The 7,970-nt window shown below is 43.9% G+C and overlaps 1 long non-coding RNA gene across 1 annotated transcript; it reads right to left on the bottom strand.

Moving 5' to 3' along the window:
- Positions 1 to 4,654: 4,654 nt before the first annotated feature.
- LOC139590322 (uncharacterized) lies at positions 4,655 to 7,223 on the bottom strand. The gene is made up of 3 exons (XR_011679300.1): positions 6,569 to 7,223; positions 6,063 to 6,222; positions 4,655 to 5,933 (listed from the first exon to the last, which is right to left on the bottom strand). It is a non-coding gene; the product is annotated as an uncharacterized lncRNA (long non-coding RNA).
- Between the last annotated feature and the right edge of the window lie 747 nt (positions 7,224 to 7,970).

Here is a 7,970-nt window from a genome sequence, read left to right as displayed (position 1 = left end):
CATATTCTTGTGGGGTTTCTCTCACAAGGTTTTGGAGGACACAGCCTCCTTTTATCTGAAACTCCCAGCTGCATGTTGCTCTCTTCCTTTCCCCACTGGCTGAGGCACTAGGGAGGTATGGCCTTCCCAAGCTGTCTATCACATACTACATACTCCCTCTTGAACCACTCAAGTCCCTGAATGTAATTCTTCCATCACAATTTACCTGGTTCTCCTAAGACTAATCAGACCCAGGCTTCAGAATAAGCAATTTTGCACATTCTTGGAGCAGTTTCACCTGCAAGCTTTAGATTTTGACACTGGGCACAGAAGAGCTTTGGACCAGTGTCTCCTAGTCAGGAGAGCAGATAAGAGCATTTCTGAGGCACAGACCCATAAAGAGAACCACCCTCATCATAGCACACTCACAGCTAAACTCCAGGACTTCCAGACTAAGGGGAAACTTAGATTCACCAGGAGAGAGGTCAGCAGTGCACCCTGTATCTGTGCTGGCTCCCTGCTTATCACAGCTGCACTTTACTTTGGTGGGTCCATCTTTGCTATTTTCTTGTGGCTTGCAGCCACATGCTCAAGGGAATGAGTGCAGCCAGAATGAAAGGCTGTGTGACAGCCCAGAAGCATGCAGCACACTCTGCCTCCCCAGGATTAACCACCTGCACTTCAGGCTAATGGCAGGCAGCCTGAGCTCTGCAGGAACATCAGCTACTCCCCCTCAGGGACATCAGCTTCCCCCTCCCAGGGGCTCTCAGCTGAAACAGGCTGTGGGTGGGTGCTGGGGAAGGGAGCTGTTGGCCATAGAGACCACCAGCACCTCCAGGATGAGCAAAGGCAGATAGGTTCCCCTTCACTGTCCTTTGGCACACGGCCTGGGATGTGACACCATGCATGTCAGCAAGTGTGACAGGGCACAGAGACATGCCACACCTGAAGGCATCCTGCTGGGAGCTTGGGAACCCTGTCAGAGTGAGGCTTCCATTTCTGAAGCATTCTCTACCCCCACTTGCTTCCTGCATGCCCTTCTCCTCTTCCCCTTCCTCCATTTGTAGCAACACTGCATTCTGCATGCTCCCCAAGAGAAATAGGGCAAACATAACCTGATTAACCAGGAGGATTTGGGCAGGAAGGGGCGGGGGAGGAGATTAATACCCAGAGCACGACAGAGCCTTTCTCTCTCCCATTAGCCCTCGCCTATTCAATAATTAACGCGCTCCGCGGTGACTCCGACTTTGGGATTTGCTATAAAAGCTTCTCGTAAACTCTGTCTCAGCATGCACACATCAGACCAAAGAGAACACTCAGTCTGACAAGCTGAAATTTCTTCCAGGCTCAGTCAGAAGCTGAAAACCACTTGGATGTGAGCCTATGGCTGCATTTTAAAACATAAGGATCCCTCTTGCTGCTGTTCACCCACGGAAGAGACGGCATCCAGCTTTTATTTGGCCACTCTGTCTCTGAAACATGGTTTAGAAGTTAATGCAGGCTTTCTCCACTTCATGTACAAACCAACCTCCAAGGCTGGCAGTGCCCCATGAACATAGGAACATAAGACACAGGCTCTGGCTGCCCTCCAAGCCTATTCTGATGTTCTACTTTCTTTCCATCCCTTCTTTCTTGCTTTCCTTAAGGCATATAGATGTTCAGGATGGAAAAGTAAAGCTACCCACATGCAGAAAAGATGCCTTCCCCGACCTTCCAAGGAGCTATTTTTGGCTGCTCTTATATGCTTAAGAAGAACTCTTAGAGGCATCATGCACCAAACTAACTGCCCCTCAGTAACTTCTGGCTAGGAGAGATGAAACATTGCAGAGATTATTTTTTTAAAACATTTTAATTCTCTCCATAACCTAACACACTACTGACTCCAAAACTCCAGATGTTGTTTGCAAAGGAGCACATTTTAAAAGGGACTGCAAGCCTAAGATTATTACCCAAAGAATGCATGCTCAACATTACACCTAAACATACAAACAGAACACTAAAGACATATCCTTAATCCAGAATTTTCCAAAATTTATTGAGTACCACAGCCTTTAACTGACTTGACTTTTCAAGTCCAAACCTGGAGAAGAAGCAGCTACAAAAGTTTCAGATTGAAACAGATTTCTTTTCAAAATATGCACCCCCACAGAGTTTATGAGATTCAAAAATGAGGCTGGGTTAGCAGCCAAACACATGCACAGAATAAAGAAAGCACCAGTCCTAGCTCCATCTGTCAGAGCACATGAATACACCACATCACATCCCAGCAGCCAGAAACCCGGCCTCTGCTCTGTCCTGTGTCTCTCAAAGTCTAATGCTGACATTTTTGCAAACTGGCACTGCCCAGACTGCAAACATTTCAGTCGAGAGGCTGAGAGCAAAGGCTGGGCAAGCCCCACTGCCCAGCAGCTGCCCAAAAACTCCTCATGAGGCAGGGAGTTAATGCTGACCCAGGGGACTGCACAGCCCTGTTGCCACTCCAGCCACTTTTTGCCCTCACACAGTGAGCAAAAGCTAAAGCATGCAGCTATCCTTTCCCTTCTGACATCACAGCATGAAATATCACACAAACACACAGCCCATAGGATGCATAAAGCAGAAGTGCTGTACTACTAGCAGAAAAGATGTGGAGAATATATGGGGAGTGAACTGTTCAGGAGACCCAGCCTCCAGAAATCCAGCTCTGTGTACACACACACACAAGAGAACACATGATACTGTCTTCCAGCATCTCACATTTGTATCACATGGCATCTTTTAAAGTGCCCCTGAACTGAGATACTGCCTCTTAAGGCCAGAACTACATAAGGTTTAGGGATAAAACTGATTTTGCATAGAGCCATGAGAAAAACAACACAGGGTTCAGGTGGCCAGAGAGAAATGCTTGTACCTTGCACTTAGGACACAGGCATGCTGGCCCACTTACTACAGGGCCCAACTTAGAGAACCACGAGGCTCTGTAAGTACCAGGATTTCTCCACAGGAGCTAAAAGTCATGCTTCCTCTCTTCCTCCCTTTGGTAATATTCTCCCCCTTAAACAAGACTCACCACAGTTTGCAAAACAATGAGGTCATGCCCTGCAAATATTTGCTAAACACTTGTGCAATTTCATCCAAATACAGGCTCAGAGGGAACACAAGTCAGAAATGCCACAATTAGCACAGCACTGTGAAAACGATTCATTGGCAGTCCATAGGCAAGCAGCAACCTTTCATTTTCTATTTAAAACCCCAGTATAAATAAAAACTCTGAATTAATCAATAGAGATAAGGGTTAGTATTTGTGTAATATTCTTGGAAAACACAGCATGCCAAGTCAAGAACCATATTTAGCAATTGTTCTGCTTTACCACATTCACCCCCCTGGTTCATTCTGCCTCTTTAGCTGATGAGCCCTTTCTGCTGTGTGCCTTTACAGTGCCTGTGCTGCAAACCTGTGCTCCCAACAGAGATGTGCAGCTTGGTGCCTGCCTGAAGTGTATTCATGACCTCACTGCAGCTAGATAACGAAGCTGAGTCCAAGGACCATTGCCCTATAGCAATTGAGGCTGCACCTCTCTCTCCCCATCTTTATTTTTCCTTGGAATCACTGCCATAGCTCAGACCTTTGGTACTGAGTCATGGTGCAACATATCATGCTTCAATTAAGAAACACGGGCATTTAAAATTGAAAGGGTGTGGAAGAAAATTTGGACTACAAAGCAACTCTTTCCTGCAAAGGAGAAGAAATCACTCTTCCCTTCCTGACAAGCCACACTTTGAACATACATACGACAACAGGGCTCTGCTGTTAGCACACAGGATGTAAAATGCATTTAAAACTCTGCCTGGTAACCCCTCAGGACAGTACCCATGTACCACAGTCATGTCTTTTGCCAAGGGCTCTGAATCCACCTACAGAGCTGCCAACAACAACCACCACCACCACCACAAAACCAAATATTGAAAAGAATACCTTGTGCAGAAACAGTGAAGTTATTTTTCCCCTCTGAGAAGAGCAGAGGTGTTGAGGTCTGCAACACAAGCCAACATCACCCCTCAGGACTGCTACCCTTGGGCTCAGCCAGCCCAGCTGCAGCTCTTTAAGGGGAGGCCCAAGTGTGGGAACCAAAATGAAAGCACCTGGCTGCCTGTCTCCATTCTATTACTGCTTCTGTTGAACTGCAAGTTAAACTTCATCTTCCTCCTCCAAGAAAGGGATAATCATTTACTATACAGGTTCCTGTACCAAGTCTGTGTGTCTGTAATGCTGAGAAGTGCTCTCAGCTTCCTGCAGTGGTTGGTATGGCCCAGCAGTTTATTCCCCATAGGAGGCTGACTTTCCAGCAATGTAACTTGGAATTCTGATTAACAGAAATGAAAGTTTGGACACAAACTTTTTGATTTTTGGTTGGGAGAGAATGCATAATCTGCTGTCACACAGAGCATCAACCAGATATATAAGGTCTGAAATGCTGGAAAAGAGTCTCTGTCCAAAAGGGAGCCAATATTGTGTAGTTAAGTGCATGTCACTTATCAGAGCATCCCATTTCCTGCAGTTCCTAAGTAAATGAGTAAGATTCCAGAGTTACATCAAGGGAATGGGTTTGGCTTGGAATCTTTCATGGTGACTCATGCTTTCATGAATAAATTCATTTCCTTAGAGAAACAAGACAAAATCATGTGTTCTACTTAGTCCAGCTACCTAGAGTGTTTATTTAGGAAACCATTGTAAAAAAATACAGTTTGATCTAGCTTTATATTGAATTAATAATCCACAGCAGTTGTACTTGCAAACAAAACCAACCTCTTATGGGGAAAAGAAAAACTGGTGTGACTTGGAAGTTCTGGGTATTGAAAAATGTCAGCTAGAAAGCAGTTTGCAATCAAACCAGACAACTGACCAAAAAAACATTGTGGAAGTCTCGGTGTTCCAGAAATTGACTCTTACTTATACAGCTCTCCATATTTATTCCCCTCCTGCACATTTAAAAATGGGTTGCAGAGACACAGAGCCGTAAACATCAGGAAATGAGAATTGCATCAGCTAGCCCCTCCCCTTCCCCACAATGACAGTGCAGAGAAAATGGGCGTGAAGCAGCAAAAGCCCTGGATCCCTGTAACACCAGCATCCTCATGTGTGCATGGGAGCAGCCAAGGAGAGGGACCCAGAGCTGTATGGATCCTGGCTAATCAGCTCTGTGGAGAGATACTTGTTAGTGCAAGCCAGGATGAAACTCATCTTTCAGCTTTTAGTTTTCTTAGGAGATCAGTTCAAATGGTTTGATGTGGCTATACTGACCAAACTGGAGCCACACAAAATATGGACTTTTATGGAGTATGAACTAACTCCTGTATCTTACCCTGGTAAGTATTTCAAAAGAATAATGCAAGAAATCTGGCTCTATAAACTTTTGGTGTCAAGTTCCACTCTGGAGTCTGGGCCTGTCTAGTTCAGGAAAATGCCATCTATCAATTTCATGCTGCTTTATAAAGCTGAAATGACTCATAATTAACAAATTTCTGCAGTACCACCATCAAGTTGGTAGGCAAAAACACCTTCACATTTTACAAAGGAGAAATGAAGCCATTAAAGCTGGAGGAAATTGTTCAGGTCTCAGAATAAATCAAGGGGAAAGACAGGACAGGAACATGCTGTAGCTATGTGTAGTGCCAGGTTCCCTCACACACTGACAGCATGTGAAAGCAGAGCTCTTGATGATGTCAGAGCAAAGGCAGGACTAATCATAAATGGAATAGCCCCCAGGATTTTTAAGGGCAAATTAAGCCTCATGTCTCAGGTAGAAATGCCACTGACCTTTCCAGGGCTGGTCAGCATCCCCAGTAGCTTTGGGTTACTGATAACCTCCCAGCTGAGCTATAGGTCACTCAGCAAACCTGCAGGTCCTGGTTTGGTGTCCCTGTTCACCCCTGCACCACCATCAGATTTTACTCAGTCTGTCATGAGCCAGGACCTGAGCAAATGGAGAGAGCAGAAATTAAATGTCACCGTGTAAAACCTCTTGTATACTAGCAAAATGGAGATAAATTTACAAACATTTTGTGTTTTACTGAAAATAGCAAAATGTACACATTGAACTCACCTTTCTGGACTTTATTTCTGTGACAATGGGCTAATGGTATCTCATAGTTTGAAGGCAAACACGTTGTTTAATAAGAATGTGGCATTTGTTTCCATCTGCTATCACTCAGATCCTGATCAAATGCCACCTCAGGCCAGTGGAAAGGCTCTGTTTCTAACTCCTAGAATAAAAATATAAATGTTTCTACATTCAGCAACTGCTGTTGCTTTATTTTTCATGTTTAATCTGTGAAAACTATTATGAAAAGGAGGGCAAGCAGGCTGAGGAAGGGTCAAGCTTCCCTGGAGAGACACTGTCACATTTCTGGCATTCCCATCACTCTATCAACACCACCTCCTGCCACCACGATAAAAGGCAGCAGTGGAGAAAGAACAGGAAGAATAAAATTTCTTATGTACACATGTGAGATAAGTCAACCCATCCCTACAATCAATCACTTACAGGAAATCAAAACAGACCTGGCCTCCATCTTCCAAGTGCAAGAAAAATGCCTGTAATTTGCTCACCCCATGCTGTTTGTGCAGTTCTGAGCCTTCTCTCATTGAAGCTCTCTGAGGCAGAAAATCAATGTCAGTCATGCCAGATGTCTGCTTTCCTCCTGAGCATCTACTGCTGATAATAAGATCACAAAGGCCACATAAAAGGAAAAATTTGGCCATCACAGCTCCCTTCTCAGTTCTGTAACTGAGATAAGTTAAAAGGTGAATGAGCACTGGCATATTAAAAGCTGACTCTATTTTTTAATTTAAAAAAAGTGTTCTAATCTGTTTATCATCATCACTGAGGACACACTGGGACCAGGATGGTCTTGAAACATCCCAGCTGGTTTTCTTTGGCCTGCTCTACTAAAAGTAGGATCCCTGGTTTCTGAATAGACACCAGAGAGATAAGGACAACCTGATGCCTTATAGATAACAGCAATTCATTCTTGGTTCTGTTCTCAGTAACAAGCAACTCGAACACAAGTGAAGGCAAGTGAAGATGTTACTGGAACTTGCACCCTGAAAACCATGTCCAAGTTCATTTTGTCTGAGCCACAGCCTAAGAAGATTCTTACAGTACCAACAGTCTTCTCTTAGGAGCTTTGGTCTCACTGTGAGTAATAAAATACCTCTTGCTTTACATTAGTTACCCATTTTAAAATGCTTATTATTCTATTCAGCCAGTATTGTCATAGAAGCTTCCTATCTTGCATTTAAACTCTTTAGAAGTAAAAGTTTTTACAGGCAAAAATATTTCTTATTGGTCTTAATTCCTGTCAAATGTTTATTTTCTGTCCTGCCAGATGTCTGTAACTCCAACCTGGATGAGATGTTCAGTCCCATTCATATAGAGCCACTGTAAACACAGATTCCTGGGATGAAAAACTAAACTTCCTAATCCATCCTTGAGGCTTCTGACAGAACAAGATGCTCAGTGAACCCAGAATAATGCAGAATGACAGAACTATGTTTCCTTTTCACCCTGCATTCATGTGGCTTTGGGCAAGCTCAGCATCTACCCACACTTCCCCTCCTTAGTGACCAGTCTTCTCTGAAATGGCACATCCCACAGGCATTGCTCCTTTCTCTAGCAGCAGCAAGGAACAGAGCACATCTAGTGCAACCAATATATATATTTATGTATAAATATGTATATTTAACAACCAATATGTATATTTAACCTCCCTTGCTGGAAGTGCTAGTCTTTAAAATAAGCAGAATTTTGTATTTTTCTGTCTTGTTTCATGCAATTCTACGTAAATCCTATGTTTCGAGATGTTTTCTCCCCACTATTTTTTGTTTCTGTTATTTTGCCAATGAACTGTCAAATAAATGGTGAGGTTTTGGGTTACCATTGCTGTCAGATCACCCCAGCAGAAGGGAATTATCACTGGGATGGTGTATGACCAGGCATGCCACAGCAAGA

This window comes from Agelaius tricolor, unplaced genomic scaffold (assembly GCF_023055355.1).
Source record: "Agelaius tricolor isolate 1412-34295 unplaced genomic scaffold, bAgeTri1.0.p SCAF_5, whole genome shotgun sequence".
Lineage (NCBI taxonomy): Eukaryota > Metazoa > Chordata > Aves > Passeriformes > Icteridae > Agelaius > Agelaius tricolor.
Note: the sequence above shows the minus strand (reverse complement) of the source record. Positions and strands in the feature narration are given on the sequence as shown.